Source organism: Anolis carolinensis, chromosome 2, assembly GCF_035594765.1.
Source record: "Anolis carolinensis isolate JA03-04 chromosome 2, rAnoCar3.1.pri, whole genome shotgun sequence".
Lineage (NCBI taxonomy): Eukaryota > Metazoa > Chordata > Lepidosauria > Squamata > Dactyloidae > Anolis > Anolis carolinensis.
In genome coordinates, this window is record NC_085842.1 from 65,370,456 (window position 1) to 65,391,786 (window position 21,331).

At 47.0% G+C, this 21,331-nt stretch overlaps 1 protein-coding gene across 2 annotated transcripts in view; it reads right to left on the bottom strand.

The window, feature by feature from the left end:
- The window catches only part of gata2 (GATA binding protein 2), a 48,523-nt gene extending 27,502 nt beyond the window's left edge, over positions 1-21,021 (bottom strand). The window contains exon 1 of one of the 2 annotated variants that reach the window (XM_062969822.1): positions 20,718-21,021. The gene's annotated coding sequence lies outside the window, so the exon portion shown is untranslated. Of the gene's footprint in view, positions 1-14,435; positions 14,778-20,717 lie in introns of those variants that run through there. The other variant, XM_062969823.1, reaches the window with a different exon arrangement.
- Between the last annotated feature and the right edge of the window lie 310 nt (positions 21,022-21,331).

Genomic DNA, 21,331 nt, shown 5'->3' on the forward strand with positions numbered 1-21,331 from the left:
GTTTGTTGGAAACTAGGCAAGTGGGATTTATATATCTGTAAAATGTTCAGGGTGAAATGTTCAGAAAGAACACTTGTCTGTTTGAGGCAAGTGTGGACAATACATGTCAGGCTACACAGAGACGCCATTGAAATCCACAAGCATGTGGGCAATTTCAACAGAACAGAGGAAACCATGAAAATGAACAAAATCTGGCTACCAGTAATAAAAAAAACTCAAAAATCAGGACAGTAAATAAAGAACGACACTCAGAAAACAGAGGAATTCCAGACAGGAAACAATCAGGGCCAGCTAACACCTCCCAACAAAAGATTCCCCCAGGTACTAAGCAGCTAAACCTTGAAGCTAAAAGGCTATTCAATGCTAATCAAGGTGGCCAATTGAAACATTCACACCTGCCTCAAACAGACAAGAGTTCTTTCTCCCACCCTGAACATCCCCAATTGGCAAGTTTCTAACAGACCTCACACCTCTGAGGATGCCTGCCATAGATGCAGGTGAAACGTCAGGAATGAATGCTTCTGGCACATATACAGCCCAGAAAACTCACAGCAACCCAACAACAACTATGTTTACACTCAGCCATGGAAAGCCTCTGGGCGACCTCAGACAAGACCCTCTCTTGGCCTCAGAGGAAGGCAGGCATGAACTCTCCCATAAGAACTCTGACCAAGAAAATCCTCAAATCAGGTCGCCTTTATTGGAAAGCATTTTTACAGCAAGGCAGGAAAAGACCTTTATATTTCCGGGCCTCTATTCTGCGGCCACGGACACCACAAGGTATGAGACAGAGGGGTCACAATAGGGCACATTGTGGTGGTACCCTACTATTTTGCTCCCCTTTCCATACAGTTTTGCCTTCTGCCTTGGAGCAGCCCAATCCTCTCAATGTGTTTGGCAGGAAATCACTCTCCGGGGCCTCTTACTTCCACGCTGTCCTGCTATCCCAGCATTTGATCCCAGGTTATCGGCTTTGAATTGCATGGTATGAACCTCCACTGCCAGATAATCTGGGATAAACAGAGATCCTGGGATATAAGGGCAGTGTAGAAGGGGTCAGGGTGAATCTAGACTGCAGAATCAATGCAGTTTGTGACAGCTGTAACTGCCATGTGACAACAGCATCCTGGGGTGTAATTGGTGAGACACCAACACTCCTGGTCAGAGAGAGAAGACTTGGGGAAACCATGAAGCCCTGGCAGGCAAAGTGGTGTCAAATTGCATAGATTAGGCGTGGGCAAACTTGGGCCCTCTAAGTGTTTGGGACTTGAACTCCCACCATTCCTCACAGCCTCGGGCCCCTTCCTTTTCCCCCTCAGCCGCTTAAGCGCCTTTCCAGGGATGCTAAGTGGCCTCCTCACCGCCTCCTCTTTTATTCCGTCCCAAAATAAAAAAATACCCCAAGCAGAAAGCGGCCGTCATCTCAGCGCTGACCGGGCTCTGTTTTCTTTCCCCTATGGGCACCGCACCAGCGGGGAAAGTGACGTCTGCCTCCATTGAAGGAGCAGAACGCGTCATTTTCCGTCTAATTCCAAGGCCCGGTTAATGAGAAACCCGCCTTGCTCTCCCTGGAGCTTAAGCCACTTTCATCTCTGGGGCCGGAATAAGGCGCCCAGAAATGTCCCACCTCGGCTGCAAAGGACCCTCCCGCCGATTTGATTTCTCGACGCCTAGAATGAATTTTTCCTTGCTTCTCAAAAGCACCAAAGCCAGGTTTATTTTCCTCTTCCCCTCCCTCTCCTCTTATTTATGTCCTTGTTTACTGATGGCTCCTTTCAAGTGTCCCGGCCACCTTTTGATCTGATACAACAGAAGAGACGGGCGTCTTCACAGACACAGATAAGAGAGGGTGGCAGGCAAACTTGGGAGGAAATCAGCCCTGCAATGTTGTTTATTTCCAGGTCAATGTGTGCATAGTGTGACAGATCTAGTTCAAAATCCCAACAAGCGCCTTCTTTGCCTAATATTTGTTCCCGGGTCCATAACATTCTCCTTCAGTCCACAAATTTCTAGTGTGATCTGTTGGTTTCCTTGGCCTCAAACCTTGGGGCCTTTCCAGACAGGCCCTTATATCCCAGGATCTGATACCAGCTTTTCTGCTTTAAACTGGATTATATGAGTCCACATTGCCAGATAATCTGGGGGCCCTTCCACACCGTCCTATATCCCAGAATATCAAGGCGGAAAATCCCACATTATCTGAGTATGGACTCAGATAACCCAGTTTAAAGCAGATATTGTGGGATTTTCTGCCTTGATATTCTGGGATATAGGGCTGTGTGGAAGGACCCTGGGATAAATAGAAAACCTGGGATCAGATTCTGGGATATAGGGCCAGTCTGGAAGGGTCCTTGGATTGCATCTGCACAGTAGAATTAATGCAGCTTGACACCACTGTAGCTGCCATGGCTGGATGCAATGGAATCCTGCATTTTTCACAAGGTCTTGAGCCTTCTCTGCCAAAGATTGCTGGTGCCTCGCCAAACTACAATTCCCTGGATTCCGTACCACACAGGGCCCTTCCACACAGCCATATAACCCAGAATATCAAGGCAGATCTGCTTTGAACTGGGTTATCTGAGTCCACACTGCCATATATTCCAGTTCAAAGCAGATAATGTGGGATTTTATTCAGCCCCGTGGAAGGGTCCTCAGCTATGACAGTAAAAATGATGTCAAACTGAATTAATTTTACAGTATAGATACACCTGATCTCGAGTTGTAGGCCAACCTTAAACAACAACATCACGAGGGCTCTCTTGGTTATATATTCGGCAAAAAAATCCAATATAAATCAACTTTGTCACTTCGATTTAGGAACGCGGAGGCCCCTTCCACACAGATGTATAAAATCCACATTGAACTGGATTATAGGGCTCAAATAGCCCAGTTCAAAGCAGATATTGTGGATCTGCCTTGATATACTGGGTTCTATGGCCGTGTGGAAGGCCCCTTTTTCAAACTGCAAGTTTTTAAAAATGCTGTTCTAAAGACATTTCCCGAGATATCCCGATATCGCCTTCTTAGTAGGATTCAAGAAGCGGCTCAAACGAAACATCCCAGGGCGACTGGAAGTTGGCAAAAGTGTAGCTGCTTTATTTCAAACTACTGTATCTTTCTTTTTGTTGTCCAAAGCTTTCATGGTCGGAATCACTGGGTTTCTTTGAGCTTTCCGGGCAGTATGGCCATGTTCCAGAAGCATTCTTTCCTGAAGCTTCGCCTGCATCTATGGCAGGCATAGTCACAGGTTGTGAGGTCTGTTGGAAACTAGTCAAGTGAGTTATATATCTGTGGAATGTTCAGGGTGGCAGAAAGAACTCTTGTCTGTTTGAGGAAAGGGTGAATGTTTCAATTGGCCACCTTAATTGGCATTGAATAGCCTTGCAGCTTCAAGGTCTGGCTGCTAACCAAGGTGATCAATTGCAACATTCACACTTGCCTCCAACAGACAAGAGTTCTTTCTCCTACCCTGGAGCTTCCACAGATATATAAACCCCATTCTCCTAGTTTCCAACAGACAACAACACCTCTGAGGATGCCTGCCATAGATGTGGGCAAAAGGTCAGGAGAGAATGCTTCTGGAACATGGCCATACAGCCCGGAAAACTCACAGCAACCCAGTGATTCTGGCCATAAAAACCTTCAATAACATAATTGGAGTTGTTGTTTTCCAAGGCCCTTTGTCTTCTCTGCCAAAGAGAACACTCATGGTAGTTAAAGCAGTGTCAAACCGCATTAATTTTTTTAGTATAGTTGCACCCAATGACTTGACCAAGGTCACCCTGTGGTTTTCCATGACTGAATATGAACCATGGTCTCCTATAAACTATTAAACCGGGCTGGCTATCAATTGAAGTGGCAGCTTCAAAAAATATCCTGATTTTATTTTATTTGTTAACCCTCCCATACTATGTAGGAATTGACACCATCAACACAAATAAAAAAGAGGAAAGAAGCCACTTTCCCTCGAGTTCCAGATGTGAACTCCAGCCTTAGCAGACTATGGCTGGGGTCGGGGAAGGAAGGAAATGCTCAACAAGTGGGCCTGGGATTGACCCGGAAGTTATTATGCTCCAGACATGTAGTGTGATTTTGTGCTTTTATTGACAACGGATTTACTGGGATGGTGGAGGGGCGATCCCTCGACATTTGGTGGAAGGAGAGGATTTAGTAAGGCTGGTCCAAGTCCCTTGCTAAGCAGCCACAATTATAAAATGCAGATGGTGTCTGCATGGATGAATTTATGCTACAACATTAATGCAGTTTGACGCCACTTGGACTGCCCTGGCTCAATACTATAGTTTAACTACAACTTCCAAGAACCCATAGCATTGAGCCAGGGCAATTAAAGTGGTGTCAAACTGCATTAATTCTACAGTGTATATGGCTCCCATGCAATCTGTGACAGCAAAGAGGCAGCCTTCCAAACATCCCAGATAGTTGGCTTTCAACTTGCAAGCTTTCCAACTATGCAGAACACCGTCCTTCTTTCTTTTTGCTTCTAGAAAAGGACAAGTTTTGTGCAGCCAGAAAATCAGGAATCAGCCAGGCCTTGAAACTGCAAGGCTTTTCAATGCTAATCAAGGTGATTAATTTCAGCATTCACACTTGCCTCCAACAGACAAGAGTTCTTTCTCCCACCCTGGACCTTCCACAGATATATAAACCTCCCTTACTGAGTTTCCAACAGACTTCACTACCTCTGAGGATGCCTGCCATAGATGTGAGCGAAACCTCAGGAGAGAATGCTTCTGGAACATGACCATACAGCCTTGAAAACTCACAGCAGCCCAATGATTCCGGCCATAAAAGACTTTGACAACAGAAATTCTGTTACTTAATAGACTTGGGGCAGAAGTGTCTTCCCGCCTTATCTGTTTGGATCTATGCTGCATCATCTGGTTAATATATTGACTTATATAATTCAGATTGAACTATGTTATATGAGTATACACTGACTATATAATGCAATTCCTTATATGGCAATGTCGATCCAGCGCCAGACATCAGGAATAGGGGCCCAGATACTTTTCAAAGCGCCTCTTAAGGTGGAACGGGATTTATGGATTGGCACCAGCTTTTGATAACCATACAGTGGTGCAGGCTTACCTGCCTACACACAGAGTTTAAGGTAATGAAACGTCAACTGTCTTCAGATTTGTATGTGAGAGAGTGAGTGAGAAAGTTGGCCAGATGATACCTGGAGATATACTATGCAAATGTGCAGTCAAATTAATACAGTCTGAAACCACTTCAACTGACATGGCTGAATGCTTTGGAATAATTGGAATTGCAGTTTGGTGAGGCACTAGGATTCTTTGACAGAGAAGGCTCCAGGCCTGGTGAACTGCCAACTCCCCCAATCAATGGAAATCGAAATGAATTCATTCTACAGCAGGCATGGACCAACTTGGGTCCTCCAGGTGTTTTGGACTTCAACTCCCACCATTCCTAACAGCCTCAGGCCCTTCCCTTTTCCTCCTCCTCTCCTTCTTCCCCTCTTCTTTCTTACCCATCTTCTTCCTCTTCTCTCTCTTCACCTCCTTCTATCCTTCTCCCTCTTTTTTCCCCCTTTTCTCTTCCTTTAGCGTCCTCCCCCTATCTGTCACTTTCCTCCTATCGGTTTCTTGTTTCCCTCTACCTCGTTCTAAAGCCGTGGTTCTCAGCCTGTGGGTCCCCAGATGTTTTGGCCTTCAACTCCCAGAAATCCTAACAGCTCGTAAACTGGCTGAAATTTCTGGCAGTTGTAGGCCAAAACACCTGGGACCCACAGGTTGAGAACCACTGCTCTAAGACCTCATCTTCACTGACTATTTGATGCCCTCAGGACCGACCTGAGAAACTGCAAGTCGCTTCTGGTGTGAGAGAATTGGCCGTCTGCAGGGACGTTACCCAGGGCCCAGGAGACGGATGTTTGATGTTTTATCATATTTGTGGGAGGCTTCCCTCTCATGTCCCGCAGAGGGAGCTAGAGCTGACAGAGGGGAGCTCATCCCACTGCCCGCATTCGAACCGCGAACCATTGGGTCAGCAGTCCTGCCAGAACAAGGGTTTAACCCAGTGGTTCGCAACCTGTGGGTCCCCGGGTGTTTTGGCCTTCAACTCCCAGAAATCCCAGCGAGTTTACCAGCTGTTAGGATTTCTGAGAGTTGAAGGCCAAAACATATGGGGACCCACTACTGTTCTAACGTCACAGTGGACTTCTCCAACAATTGCTTGCCTCCAAACAGCTATTTTGTTGCTTTTGTACTTGTCACACAACTCCCGAGGGCCAAAACATCTGGGGACCCATAGGTGGAGGACCACTGGTTTAATCCACTGCGCCACTGGGGGCTCCATAGCTTCCTTCCAGGTGAGGCCGGCCATGCAACAAACCCCCACGAGCCCTTGATGCGCCCCAGTGCCTTGTGGTGTATGCCTGGATCTGGACAGGCTTCCAAATGATGCCCATTGAACCGGCTCGGTATGGTCAGCATAGAGATCCAAGCAGCGCAGTTGGAGAGGGAGAGAGAGGGCAGGACCCCCGCCTAGACGACCCGCAAGGAAGACCCGCTCTGCCTCGCTGTTGTGGAAGCCGGGGTTGTTTTGTCTGGCCTGGCAACGGCGGGGTTGGAGGGGAGCCTCTTCCCCCGAAGTGGGCCCGCCTGGGAGAGCGCGAGCGGGGGAAGGCTTCTGATTAAAAAGTTCATTTCCTGGCGAATTTGGCCGCGGCGGGTGACGTCAGAAGCCCGGCGTCTCAGAGGCGGAGGCCGCCCGCCCGCCCGCCCGGCTGGGGAGAAAGCAGCCTCCGTCGCCCAATTACCGGCTGTCAAGCCTCCCCTGCTCTTGAAGAAGGGCGAGAGGGGCAAGGAGACCCCCCAAGACATACAGGGCACCCCCAACTCTCGCGGGATTTGTACATACAACCCTTGTGGCCCTAACTGAAGAAAGGCGCATCTACACAGGCATGGGCCAACATGGGCCCTCCGTGTGTCCTGGATTCCAACTGCAACCGTTCCTAATAGCCTCAGGCCCCTTCCTGAAGGGGGGAAGAAGAAGAGGAGGAAGAGAAGAGGAGGAGGAGAGCGATGGAGGAGAAAGGGAAGAGGAGGAGGAGGGGGGAGAGGAAGGAGAAGGGATAGAAGAAGGTGAAAGAGAGAAGAAGAGGAAGAAAAAGAGGAAGAAAGGAAGAGGAGAGCGAGGGGGGAGGAAGGAGAAAGGGAAGAGGAGGAGGAGGAGGACAGGAAGAGGAAGGAGAAGGGATAGAAGAAGGTGAAAGAGAAGAGGAAGAAAAAGAAGAAAGAGGATGGGAAGAAGAAAAGCAGGAGAAGGACGAGAGCGACGGAGGAAGAGAAGAAGAGGAGGAGGGGTAGGGAGAGGGAAAGAGAGGTGATAGAAGAAGGTGAAAGAGAGGAGAAGAGGAAGAAAAAGAGGAAGGAGGAGGGGGAAGGAGAAGGAGAAGAGCTACAGAGGAGGAAGGAGGAAGGGAAGAAGAAGAGGGATGGAGGAGGACAGGGAGAGAAAGGAGAAGGGATAGAAGAAGGTGAAAGAGAGGAGAAGAGGGAGAAAACGAGAGAAAGGAGGAGGAGGGGAAGAAAAAGAGCAAGAGGAGAAGGAGAAGAGCGACGAGGAGAGAAAGAGGAAGGAGAAGTAATAGGTGAAAGAGAGGAGGAGGTGGAGGAGGAGGAGGAGGAGGAGAAGAAGAAGAAGCAGCAGAGAAGAAGAGGAGAAGAAGAAGAAGAAGAAAAAGAAGAAGAAAGTAATGAGGAAGAAGAAGAAGCAGCGGGGCTTGGGTCCATTTCCTTGGGCTCTGAGCCTTCCTTCCTGCCTGGCTTCAGGTCTCCTGGGTGGGATGGGGGAGACGGGCTCCTGAGACCACAACACCATCACCCCCCCCCCACACACACACACACACACACACACACGTACACAGACACACACCCGAAATCCCCCCCCCCCCCCCGCCAGAGCTGAGACCTCCGCGGAGTCTGGCCCGGGCCTGGCAGGCGCCTCTCTCGTCCTCCAGGGTCAGTCTCCGCCTGGGGACAAGGAAAGTGGCATCCCGGTGTAGCACCGGGCAGACCCGCCTCTGTGTGCTTCTTCTCCCGGGCCTTTCGGAATCCCCTTCCCAACCCCAGGTTTGGGTTTCGAAGAAAGCTGCCGCGTCTCATCCAAACACACAAAGGGCTTTCAAGCACAATAAAAAATAATAATACAATAAGGAAGGTGGGGGGGAACGGCACGGCGAGCGGGATAGAAGGCTTCCAGCAACATTGGGAAGGGAAGGAGATTGCGTGGACTCGCTTTCTGCCTTCTGCTCTTCACACGCCGGGGACAGAGTGGGAAACCGCCGCCTCGAAAGGGTGTCCGTCCCCTCCCAGACACCAAAGGTCAAGGGGACAAGAGAAGCGCGGAAAGAAAAGCAGAGGAAATGTCCTTTTGTTTTCTTTTCTGGGGGAAGCAGCTATACAACGGAAGGGCCTTTCCACGCGGGAGGCTTTCTTTCGCGGGAGACAGAAAGCGAGCTCAGGATCCAAGCTCAGCACATTTCTGTCCCTCCTCCGTCCAGCCTTTCCGCCTTCAACCGCAGTGAGAAAACGTTTCTATGAAAGAAAGAGGCCTCGGCAACAGTCAATCCAAGAGGGAAACCAAACACGCTGGAAATTTCGCCAAGGACGAAGGCAGAGGTGGGTTTCAGCGCCCCACGAAGCCGGGAACAAAATATAAATTCGCCCTGAATTCTGCTCTGCATCAGAGCTTGACCCCCCTGCTTTTAGGGGGTGAGGTGGGGATGGTGGGGAGGGGGGGAGGCGTTTGCTTACAAACCGGTGATAAAATCGCAGTTAACGAGCTGATAATTCGCCCTTGTTTGTTTGAAAAGACAAATGGTAAAGATTAATCAAAGCGGCTTGATTTATGGACCGAGAAAGAGAGACCCTAAGAAGGCGGCCGAGGAGGAAACTCACTCCCCCCGAAGCCTTCCTAGTCAGGTTACCCGGAGAGAACACCACTGAACTGCCTTATAGGCGCCTACTCTTCTATAATGCGGCTAAAACAGTATTACATGGCACTATAGATCCAGCCTGGGCCCTATTTTATTATTACTGTATTATTATTATTATTATTATTATTATTATTATTATTATTATTATTATTATTATTATTATTATTATTGTGTTTCGAAGGCTTTCATGGCTGGAATAACTGGATTGCTGTGAGTTTTCCGGGCTGTATGGCCATATTCCAGAAGCATTCTCTCCTGATGTTTCGCCTGCATTTATGGCAGCCATCCTCAGAGGTTGAGGGGGTCTGTTGTAAAGTAATCAAATGGGTTTTATATTTCTCTGTCCAGGGTGGGAGAAAGAACTCTTGCCTGTTTGAGGCAAGTGTGAATGTTTCAATTCATCACCTTGATTAGCATTGAATAGCCTTTCAGCTTCAAGATCTGACTGATTACTGCCTGGGGGACTCCTTTGTTGGGAGGTGTTAGCTGGCCCTGATTGATTCATGCCTGGAATTGCCCTGTTTTCAGAGTATTGCTCTTTATTTACTGTCCTGATTTTAGATGGTTTTTAAAAAAATACTGGTAGCCAGGTTTTGTTCATTTTCGTGGTTTCCTGCTTTCTGTTGAAATTGTCCATGCTTGTGGATTTCAGTGGCTTCTCTGTGTAGTCTAACATGGTGATTATTAGCGTGGTCCAGCATTTATTATTTATATTATTATTATTATTATTATTATTATTATTATTATTATTATTATTATTATTATTATTACACAGCCCAACAACAAACCAATTCTTGGTGTTTTGGTTTTTAGACGCCTTCCTGGTGTTATTTGAGACTTTGAGACGCTGAATCAGAATATTGCATTGGATAGACTGCATCAGCTCTAGTTTCTTAAATATTGTTAGCGCAGAGTAAGTGGTACTGTATATCAAAAACTAGAGCTGATAGGAGGAAATTGGAGACATTTTTGGACTCAGCAGATCAGCTATCCCCAGAAACAGGGCTAACATCTGAGGCACCAAAATGTGTGTCAACCAGTGTTCTGATTCAAAAACAATCTTCCTCCAAACCTTCCACCCCTTCTTTTCCTGCCTTCTTCCCCGGGTAGTTCCTTGTTTCTTGGCATTCTTGGGAAGAAGCGCCGCGTGTGAGCGCGTGTACACGTGTCTATCCTGGGCCTCCTTTCTCCGCCATTCTTTCCTAGCCTTCCTGCCCGTCCTTCCTTCCTTCCTCGGAGGAATCTGCAGCTCTTTAGCCTTCGCCGGGAAGCCTGTTTGTTTCCCGGGTTTAATCCTTCTCGTGTCCCCTTTTCCCCGTGGCTGAGTTTCAAGTCGCTTCACACATAGCTGGTTAAACACGGAGAGGGCCCATTGCCCGCCAAGTCCTCCCCGGGGAGCCTCGGAAGTGGCTCCTGGTCGGAGGAGGACGGCGAGGTTTGTTTATTTATTTGTAGGAGAAGGATATGGGTCAAGGGGAGGCCGAGGGAGAGAGAGAGAGAGAGAGAAAGAGGGCTCCAAACACACTGTCTTGCGACGAGGAAAAAAAAGTCAGCAGGCTTTGTAGGCTTGGGACAAACGGAATCGAAGGGCATTGAACAGTGGGCGCTCAGAGTGCATTTACACGGGGCAATTAATTCAGTTTGGCACTGCTTGAACTGCCAGGGCTCAATGCTATCAGTCCTAGGAGTTGTAATTTCGTGAGGGAGAGAAAGCCCAATGTAACACGATTTTTGTTCCTGGGTTATAATGTCATTTCCTAATTGGTTGTATCATAAACATGGTTATATTAAATTGAAAAAAAAACTTGTTTTAGGGGGACATCCTGCAGCACATTTTGCTATAGTTTTTCGCTGGAGTCTCAACCAATTCAACATAGTTTGTGGCAGCCACAAAAACGACATTTTTGGAGTATTACAACTACGTTCAAAGTAAATACCGCACAATTAAACAGGAAATAACATTTTCAAACCAGGAACAAATTTTGTTTCAAATTTTGTTACACAGTGTAGTGTATTATTATTATTATTTCTTACCCGCCTCTCTTCTTGTGAAATTATAACTTCCATTGGGTTGTTGTGAGTTTTCCGGGCTGTATGGCCATGTTCCAGAAGCATTCTTTCCTGACATTTCACCCACTTCTATGACAGGCATCCTCAGAGGTGTGAGGTCTGTTGGAAACTAGGCAATTGGGGATGTTCAGGATGGGAGAAAGAACTCTTGTCTGTTTGAGGCAGGTGCGAATGTTGCAATTGGCCAGCCTGATTAGTATTGAATAGCCTTGCAGCTTCAAGGCCTGGCTGCTTACTGCCGTGCATAATCCGTTTTTGGGAGGTGTTAGGTGGCCTGGAATTCCTCTGCTTTCGGAGTGTTGTTCTTTATTTACTGTCCTGATTTGAGAGAGTTTTTTTGATACTGCTAGCCAGATTTTGTTCATTTTCACGATTTCCTCCTTTCTGCTGAAATTGTCCACATGCCTGTGGATTTCAAGGGCTTCTCTGTGTAGTCACAACCTCTGAGGATGCCTTCCATAGATGCAGGCGAAACGTCAGGAAAGTATGATTCTGGAGCATGGCCATATAGCCCGGAAAACTCACAGCAACCCAGTGGTTCCGGCCATGAAAGCCTTCAACGACACATGTAACTTCCATTATTTCAAGGCAGTGAAAGGAGTGTCAAACAGCATTCATTCTGCAGCGTCAATGCCCCCGCGGAGGCGGTGAGGAAGGCATTCTCGATTGCCCCACTCACTACCTGCGTGTCTCCTGCCTCCTACCAGGCAGGTTGATTTACGGATGTTATAGTTTGAGGGAAGGGGTACGAGATGCACAGGCGTGTTTCCCCTCCTCTTTCTTGACCCCGAGTTGCAAAAGCCTTGTTCCTAATACATTCAGGACTTTGTGGGGTGGACGTAGCCTGTGTCACCTTTTAAAAGGCACTCTGTGTGACGCACTTTGTGTGTCAGGCGCCAGAAAGAGCATCGTGAGCAAGCTCGGTCGAAAGAGCCCTTCGGCGCCTGGCCATTCTCGGCTATTTTCTTTGTTTGTTTGCGACGGGCACGTGATGCCCTCCCGGTGAGTTGAGCCCCCCCACCCCGCCTCCCTCTGTATTTGCACGGAGAATACACGCAGAGAAACACACTCACACGAACACCCAGACAGAGCACACTCGCAACTGTGTGGCTGGGACCTATGGCGCTCTCAAAACACCTGCGGTGGGGAAGGGGCGACACAACACCCAGGCAAAGGACATGGGCTCCCTTTTCTCTTCCCAGCCTCAGACAAGAGCCTTCCTCCTGATTTATCACAGCTTCAAAGACTTTACAAATAATCCCTGAGCAGGAAGGTAGACATATCCCGGAGCTATCTAGCGTGACGTCTTCCTGCAAATAGCACAAACATACACGGATTTTATAGCCATCTCAAGGACGCATCTACATTGGAGAATGAATTCAGTTTGACACTGATTTAACTGCTATGGCTCAATGGTGTGGGATCCTGGGTGTTGTGATTTGGTGAAGCACTAGTCCTCTTTAGTAGAGAAAAGGCCAGCCAACACTTCCCAACAAAGCATTCCCCCAGGCAGTAAGCAGCCAGACCTTGACGCAGAAAGCCTGTTCAATGCTAATCAAGGTGGCCAATTGAAACAATATCACCTGCCTCAGACAGACAAGAGTTCTTTCTCCCAACCTGGAATATATAAATTCCATTTGACTAGTTTCCAGCATACCCCACAACCTCTGAGGAAGCCTGCCACAGATGAAGGCGAAACATCAGTAAAGAATGCTTCTGGAACATGGCCATACAGTCCGGAAAACTCACAGCAACTTAGTAGAGAAAGCTCAAGACTTTGTAAAACTACAACTCTCGGGACTCCATAGCAATGAGCCATGGCAGTTAGAGTTGAGTTCACATTGCAGTTAGGTTGGCAGTTTGAACAGCATTATATGGGTCTACACTACAGTGACGGCACAATACAGCTCAAACTGCATAGGAGTCTCTTTGTGGAGAGAAAAAGCTGGGTATTAATACAGTAGTAGTAATAATAATAATAATAATAATAATAATAATAATAATAATAATAATAATAAGGCAATGTAGATGCAGCCTGAGCCTATAGTATAGAGATGTACCTTCCGTTTTAGAGACTTTGCAAATCATTCATGGGCAGTGTTGGGTTTAATCCCTGAACTGCACAGTCTCTTGCCATCCTAAAACATTGAAGCTTATCCCAGCTCACCACGGGTAAGTTTCTGCTGGTTATGAAGTTTACTTCTGGTAGGTTAAAAGGTAAAGGTTTCCCCCTGACATTAAGTCCAGTCGTGTCCGACTCTGGGGTTGGTGCTCATCTCCCTTTCTAAGCCGAAGAGCCGGCCTTGTCCGTAGACACCTCCAAGGTCATGGAGTGTCGTTCCCTTCCCGCCGGAGCGGTACCTATTGATTTACTCACATTTGCATGTTTTCGAACAGCTAGGTTGGCAGAAGCTGGTACTCTGGTATAACAATAATAATAATAACAATAATAATAATAACACTATATTTATATTGTGCCCTGACTCAGGGAGGATCACAGTACACATACACGGCAAACAGGTAAGCATTCAAATGCCGTTTGGAGACAGGACAGAACAGAACAAGACAAAGAGAAGGAGGTATGTAGTCTTGAAGTCCAGGTTTGTTTGTTTGTTTGTTTTGATGCCTTGGAGGTTGAGGTTATATGGTATATTTATAGTGAAATCACCCCAACTGAAGGTTATTTTTGAGCCTAAAAGCTTAGATTTCCCAAGAAGCAGGAATATATCCTGGCGCCATCCTTAAAAGTCTGGTCCAAGGGAGCGCTCCTTGCCTGGGCTATTCCTCCAGCAAATAGTAGCGCCATGTATTTGCAGATATTGCTAAGGAAGGCAGGGTATAGACCCCTGTGGTTCTTATATGTCTTTCCTCCCTCCCAAAACCTGCCTCGGAAAGTATAGTCTAATATAGTGTTTTAGAGCAAGAGAGGCCTCCCAGGACAAATCTCCAGCCAGGCTTTGGAGGCTTCTATCTAATATCTTCCCTGCTTTGGAAAAGGACGTCCTTTCGCCTCGTTTCAAGACAAAACACCCCCAAGACTCAGCAAAGACCCTTCCTTCCTCGCTCGCCAACACAGGAAGCTAACTTTGCCATCTCCCCTGCTCTTGGAGCCACTTATTCAACCCCCAGACGCAGCGCCGTTTCGACGCTTTTGTCTCTGCCATCCTGGATCCGCATTGCCGAGCCTCGAGAAAGAGAAGCGGAAGGGATCCCTGTTGTGTGTGTATGAGAGAGAGTGGGGGGGAGGCAAGAAGCCAAGCAGCAGCCCCCCCCCCCCCCCCCAAGCGTGTCTTATCCCGAGTCCTAAAGCGCCTCCGATAAGTCAGCAAAGGAGATAGATGTCTTCGCTGCGTATTTTTATCACTAGCCCAATAGTACTCACGGCGCCGGAGGGTGGTCTCCCCTGAAGCGGTAACACCGAGGCAGTTCCTCAATGCCAGCAGCAAAGGGCGAAGGAAAGAGACGGAGAGGAAGGGCCAGAGAGGGAGGGAAGGAGGGAGAGAGGGGTTGGCTGAGGGAAGGGCCAAGCCGGGGCTGCTCCGTCCGCCTCCCTTCCCCTCGCTGCGCTCCAGCCCAGAAGCCCGCCAAGGCAGGTACAGGAAGGGAGGCAGGCAGAGAGAGGTGGCGTCAGAAACGTACACAGCGCTCCCCCCTTCTTTCCCCCACTCTTTGCCTTCCGGGTGAGGGCTGCTGTCGGTGCCCCATAGACCTCCAATGTATTGGCTTGGATGTAAAAAATCTCTCTCTCCACCAGGCTGAATGACAGGAGTTTACACCACGCATGAGCCAACTTGGGCCCTCCAGGGGTTTTGGACGTCAACTCCCACCATTCCTCACAGCCTCAGGTCCCTTCCTTAAGCGGCTGAGGGGGAAAAGGAAAGGGCCTGAGGCTGTGAGGAATGGCGAGAGTTGAAGTCCTGGAGGGAGGAGGGCCCAAGTTGGCCCATGCCTGATCCACACTATCATGCAGTTCAAGCTGCACTCTGTGGCACTGTGGATCCAGCCTCTCGCCAGCTTGCCAATGCCCTTCCCTTCGCCACGCATCCCATAACTTTCTCCCGGGTGACCCCAAGGGGGCTCCCTTTGGCTTTAACACGATGGAAATGAACCTGTGCCTGGCCTCTTTTGGGGAGGCAGGATAAAGCCTTCCCAAGGAAAGGAGAAAGGCGGCTAAAGAAGTCCAGACTGTCTTAGCTTTTTGAAGGAAAAAACAACAACAGACAGGCTCTCCTCCATTCGTGGGTCGCCCTGCCTTTTGGGTTTGATCCTCTCTCCCCTCCGCCTTTCTCAAACCCTGACCGGCAGATACACCTGACCGTTTTTAAATAAATAAATTTGCTGCTCTGTTTGTGAATAGTTTGGGTGAATAATTTTGTCAATATTTTCATGATTGTTTTTGTGAATATTTTCATGATGCTTTTGGTGAATAGTTTCATGATTAGTTTTGTGAACATTTTTATGATTATTTTTGTAAATATTTTCATGCTTATTTTTCTGAATGTTTTCATGATCATTTTGTGAATATTTTTGTGAATATTTTCATGATCGTTTTTTGAATATTTTTGTAAATATTTACATGATTACTTTGTGAATATTTAGTCACTATTTTATACATCTATAGGGGAGAATCAGTGAATATTTTCATTATTATGTTTGTGAATATTTTCATTATTATTTCTGTGAATACTTTCGTTATTATTGTTGTGAATATTTTATACATCTTTGGGGAGAATCAGTGATTATTTTCATGATTATTTTTGTGAATATTTTTGTAAATATTTTCCTTATTATTTTTGTGAATATTTTCATGATTATTTTTGTGAATATTTTCATGGTTATTTTTGTGAGTATTTTATACATCTCTAGGGGAGAATAAGTGCAGCTTGACCCCTCTTTAAGTGCCATGGCGCAATGCTATGGGAATCCTGGGAGCTATAGTTCGTCGAGGCAGCAGCCTTCTTGGGCAGAGAAGGCTCAAGACCTTGCCAGACTACAACTCCCACGGTTCCCTAGCCTTGAGCCATGGCAATTACAGTGGCATTCATCAAGCTGTATTCATGCCCCAGTGTAAATCCACTCCAAGGCTCTCCTCCCGCCCTATTCTTCCTTCGAGTCGGGGGACCCGAAGCACAATTCTTGTCGCTTTCTCTCGGCTAGTTCTGAAATTTCAAGTTTCAAAAAGGAGACGGTTCCAAGGAGACAGAGAAGGTTGAGCAAGGAACAAGTCCGGAGGAGCTTGAAGGTCCTAAACAGACCCTAGCGCCCCGCAGAGATGGATTGGAAAACGACGTTTTATGTATGTAGTACTGATCACAAATGAATCAAGAACCTTTAAGAGGGCGAGACGAACTATTGGGTGGCTTACCTGAATTTATTTTTTAAGAATTGTTCGTTAAAATATGTCCCTGGACCCAATGACGACGTTTAGGTTATATTTTTAATTTTTTTACAGAGTCCAGTTTTAAATGTGTCACTTGTGCACTAGTGAGATTAGATTGGAGGAAGAATTGGACTCCTCTCTGCGTCCAGACGTGACTCGCTTTCCCTGGTCTTGGAAGGGCGGCCTGGGCTGAGCGGAGTGCGCGATGGATGGGCACCGGGAGGCTCCAGACAAAAGAGCCATTCTGCCCCAATTCAAGCCTTCCCATTATTTGCGAGTCTTCCTGACTTGCATTTCCTGCCTCCTCGGTTACCTTTTTTTTTTAAACAGAATTATATTGTGAGCATGGCTTCTTTTTAAAGAACGCTTTGCCTTACATTGTCAAGGCGAGATTGTGATTGTTCTTAGAGGAAAAAGTATAGTGTGTGTGTGTATATCATATATAGTATATGTACATATACTGTATATATTTCCTCTAGGAATGCAGCCATTGCATATTCATACCTACCTACATACATATGCATATACGTGTGTGTGTGTGGTGGCTGCTTGGATAATTATGGATTCACATTCATATATATGTGTGTGTGGATGTGTATTCCTAGAGGAAAAGCTATATGCTTGGATAAATATGGACACACAGTCTCTCTCTCTCTCTCTCTCTCTCTCTCTCTATATATATATATATATATATGCACACATACATACATATACATACACACACACCTAGAGGAAAATATAAAGACACATTCTCTCATATATATATATATATAAAAATGTGTGCCTACATTTTCCTAGAGGATATATATCTCTAGTATAGGGGAATATATATATATATATATATATATATATATATATATATACATACACACACACACACACACACACACACACACACACACACACACACCGAGAGGAAAATATAGACACAGTCTCAAATATATAAGTTCTCAGAGGAAAATATAGACACATTCTCGTGTTTATATATTCTTATTGGGGAAATATCAATGCCGCGGTTGCTTGGCTAAGTCTATGGAGGCACACTCGCACGTGTCTTGCCTTAACTTCTCCTATCTTTCTCAGAGGAAATGGCGAGGGAAGATCTCTCCGAGGTTCTGTTTGATGAAATCATCTGGTTTTGTTTTTTTTAATCGGGACTCCCCATCCTAAATCTCCCTGAAACCCCGTCCAAGTGACCCTGGCAGCCCTTGCCTCCCGCGAGTGGCGTTTTCACCCGATCTCTGCCTCCCATAATAGGAGAGGGGATAATAATAATAATAATAATAATAATAATAATAATAATAATACTTGGCGAGCTGGTGCTGGAAGAAGAGGAAGAAGGGAAGAAGTGAGGGGGGCAAGGGGGGCGGGAGGGGGCTGCTTAACACATGCAAAGCCCTGCCAATCTCAGGCACGGGACTGGGCCGGCCAGGCTCCCCGGGCAGGCAGGTGCAAGAGCGGCCCCAACCGAGGGCTCTTCGGGGAGGAAACCCGCGCAAAACCCGCACGCCTCGGACCCCCTTTCAAAGGCACAAATCTCAGAACAATGGGGAAGTGTGTCTGTGTTTGGGAGAGGGGGGAAAAGAGAAAGAGAGAGCCGAGGGAAATGCTTTATATTTTTCTGAAAACCCGTGAGACTGGGTTCTGAATATATCTCGATGTGTGTGTCTGTTCATATACATTCTCACACAGGAACTTGTAGGAACAACCTTTAAAAGGACCGGTCGCTTGGTCAACCATTCTTTTCTTGTCTTCTCATCTTGCCCTCGGAGGAATCAAAGGGGAGACATTCTCCCCAGTTGGAGACTTGTCGCTTTGTTAAAGGAGAGTCCCGGCCTTGCCTGGCTTTGTTTTCAAAATCTCTACTGAAAAGCCAATGTGTGTGGAAGTGCGGGTGCTGTGGGGTTTTCTTCCCATTTAGAAGAGGAGATGTGCTTTCAGAGCAGTGTGTGCATGAATATACATATATACACACATACACACATATACATATACACATACACACATATACATATATAGAGAGAGAGATAATATATGTGTGCGCGCGAATATAGGTATAGATAGATATACATATGTATAGAGAGTATGTGTGTAAATAGAGAGAAAGAATACATGTTTATGCCTGCGAATATTTGGATACAGATATGTAGAAAGAGAATGAATATATGTGTGTAATAGAGAATATATATGTGTGAGAGCGCAAATATAGACATATATATATATATATAGAGAGAGAGAGAATGAATATATATATATATATATATATAGAGAGAGAGAGAGAATATGTGTGTGTGTAAATACAGAATATATGTGTGAGAGCGCGAATACATACATATATATATAATATATATGGAGAGAGAGAGAGAGAGAGAATGAATATGTGAGAGCAGAGAATATATGTGTGTGAGCCTGAATACATATATAGATAGATAGAGAATGAATATATGTGTGTGTAAATAGAGAATATATATGTATGAGAGCGCGAATATATAAAAAGAGATAATGAATATAGGTAAAGGTAAATAGATAATATACATGTGTGTGAGCGCGAATAGATATATATATATATAGAGAGAGAAAGAATGAATATGTGTGTAAATATAGAGAGAATATATGTGTGTACATGCATATAAATACACACACGTATAAGACGGATGTTTAGATATGTCTGGGGGTATATATACCTACGTGTGTCTGTTTCCGGCTGGGAACAATATTTATTATGTGTGTTGCCTGTCCTTTAAGCCCTTTTCTGATTTCTTTGAAAACGCTGCTCATGAGAAGCTCTCTTCTGGCCGCGCTCTGGCTCCAAAGCCACCGTCACCTTTGTCTCTATTTGTTAACGCTCCCCTTGACAGCAGAAACTACCTGGTGGGCATCTCCCCTCTTCTCCCCATCCTCTTTGGCTCACTGTCATCATCGGCATCAACATTTACAGGAGAATAAAAATAGAGACACACATGTACTCATAGAAAACGCACCAAGTCTGTGGCAGAGTTTCCTATAGTTTTTTTTTGAGAGAGCATCTTAGGGGGGCCCTGTTTGAAGGTGCAGACACCAACACGTGGAGAGTCCCATTCACAGGGGAGGGAATGTAAAGAGAGAGAAAGAGTCCAAGTCCCATCACCTTTAAGGGGCCAATGCCCACCGTTTCCCTGCAAATCTGAAAACACGGGTGGATAGAAGAATGGGAAGGAAGGGCAAGGACTCCTACTGAATGGTCCTTTCCTTAGAGGCTCTTTTTGGAGACACACAAGCACACAACGAAGGTGTTGTCCAAGGCTTTCGTGGCCGGAGTCATTGCGTTGCTGTGAGTTTTCCGGGCTGTATGGCAATGTTCCAAAAGCATTCTTCAATCAGGGCCAGCCAACACATCCCAACAAAGGATTCCCCCTGGCAGGAAGCAGACAGCCCTTGAAGCTAAAAGGCTATTCAATGCTACTTGCTACATTCACACCTGCCTCAAACAAACAAGAATTCTATGTGTAGTCGAAGGTTTTCATGGCCGGAATCACTGGGCTGTTGTGCATTTTCCGGGCTGTATGGGTTCCAGAAGCATTTTCTCCTGAAGTTTCGCCCACATCTATGGCAGGCATCCTCAGAGGTTGTGAGGTATATTGGAAAACTAAGCAAGGGAGGTTTATATATCTGTGGAAGGTTCTTTCCTCCACCCTGGGCATTCCACAGTTTAGTTTCGAACAAACCTCACAACCTCTGAGGATGTTCTGCCATATATGTGGGCGAAACGTCAGGAGAGAATGCTTCTGGAACATGGCCATACAGCCCGGAAAAGTCACAGCAACCCAGTCATTCTGGCCATGAGAGCCTTCTACAACACAAAGTCCAAGTTCCATCACCTTTAAGGGGTCAATGCCCGCCTTTTCCCTGCAAACCTGAAAACACGGGTGGAGAGAAGAATGGGAAGAAAGAGCAAGGGCTGCTGTGGAATGGTCCTTTCCTTAGAGACTCGTTTGGAGACACACAAGCACACAAGGAAGGGCTGGGAAGGGACGGAGCTTCTTCCCTTAGGACTGGGCGCCTTGGATTTGCCAACCTGGTAGGAGTATCAAGGGTCTTTGAGAGAAAGAGAGAGAGAATGGGAGAGGAACAAAGAGGCTGCTGCTGGGTCTCCCTTCTTGGGAGCGCTTCAGGTGGCAATGCCAGGCAGGTGCCTTTGGGGCGGAAACCCCCTCACACATACACACACCTCGCCGGACCCTTTCCAGCCCCAAAGAGCCCCACATTTCCATGGCCCCCTTCCCCACATTTCCGCGCAGCTCTTACCTTTCCTCTGAGTCCCTTTTGCCTCTTGATGGCGCCTCCTCTTCCAAAGCGGTCCCAGCGGGGAGCTCTGTCCGTGGGTCAGGCAGGCAGGCAGGAGGGCTGGATGCCGGCCTCCCTTTCCCGCTCTCCCTCTGCTCTCCCTTCCGCGGAGGAGGACTGGAGCCAGAGGCGGGCAGAGAGCGAGGAAGAAGGGCTGCCAGGAGAGGAGAGGAGAGGGTGGGTTTGGTGGGTGGCTGTCTGGCGGGCTGGTGGGGGGAGCCTCCTTAAACCTGGCAGCGCCTTCTCCCCCTCCCCTCCCCTTCCCCCGCCACGCAGAGATGGCACAGGAGAGCCCTCCCTCCTCCTCCTCCTCCTCCTCTCTCTCTTTCTCTGTCTTCGCTCTGTATTTGTGTACCTCGTCCGCTCGCCTTCATTTGCATCATTACAATATCTCGACAAGCCCCGCGCATTGTCTGCGCCTTGCACCTTTTGTTGCCTCCCCTGTCACGGGCGACGCGACTTGACTTTCATATTTTCCAAGGAACTGATATGACACCCGCGCCGGGGAGGGAGGGAGGCCGAAAAAGAGAAAGAAAGAAAGGGAGGGAGAAAGAAAGAAAGAAAGAAAGAAAGAA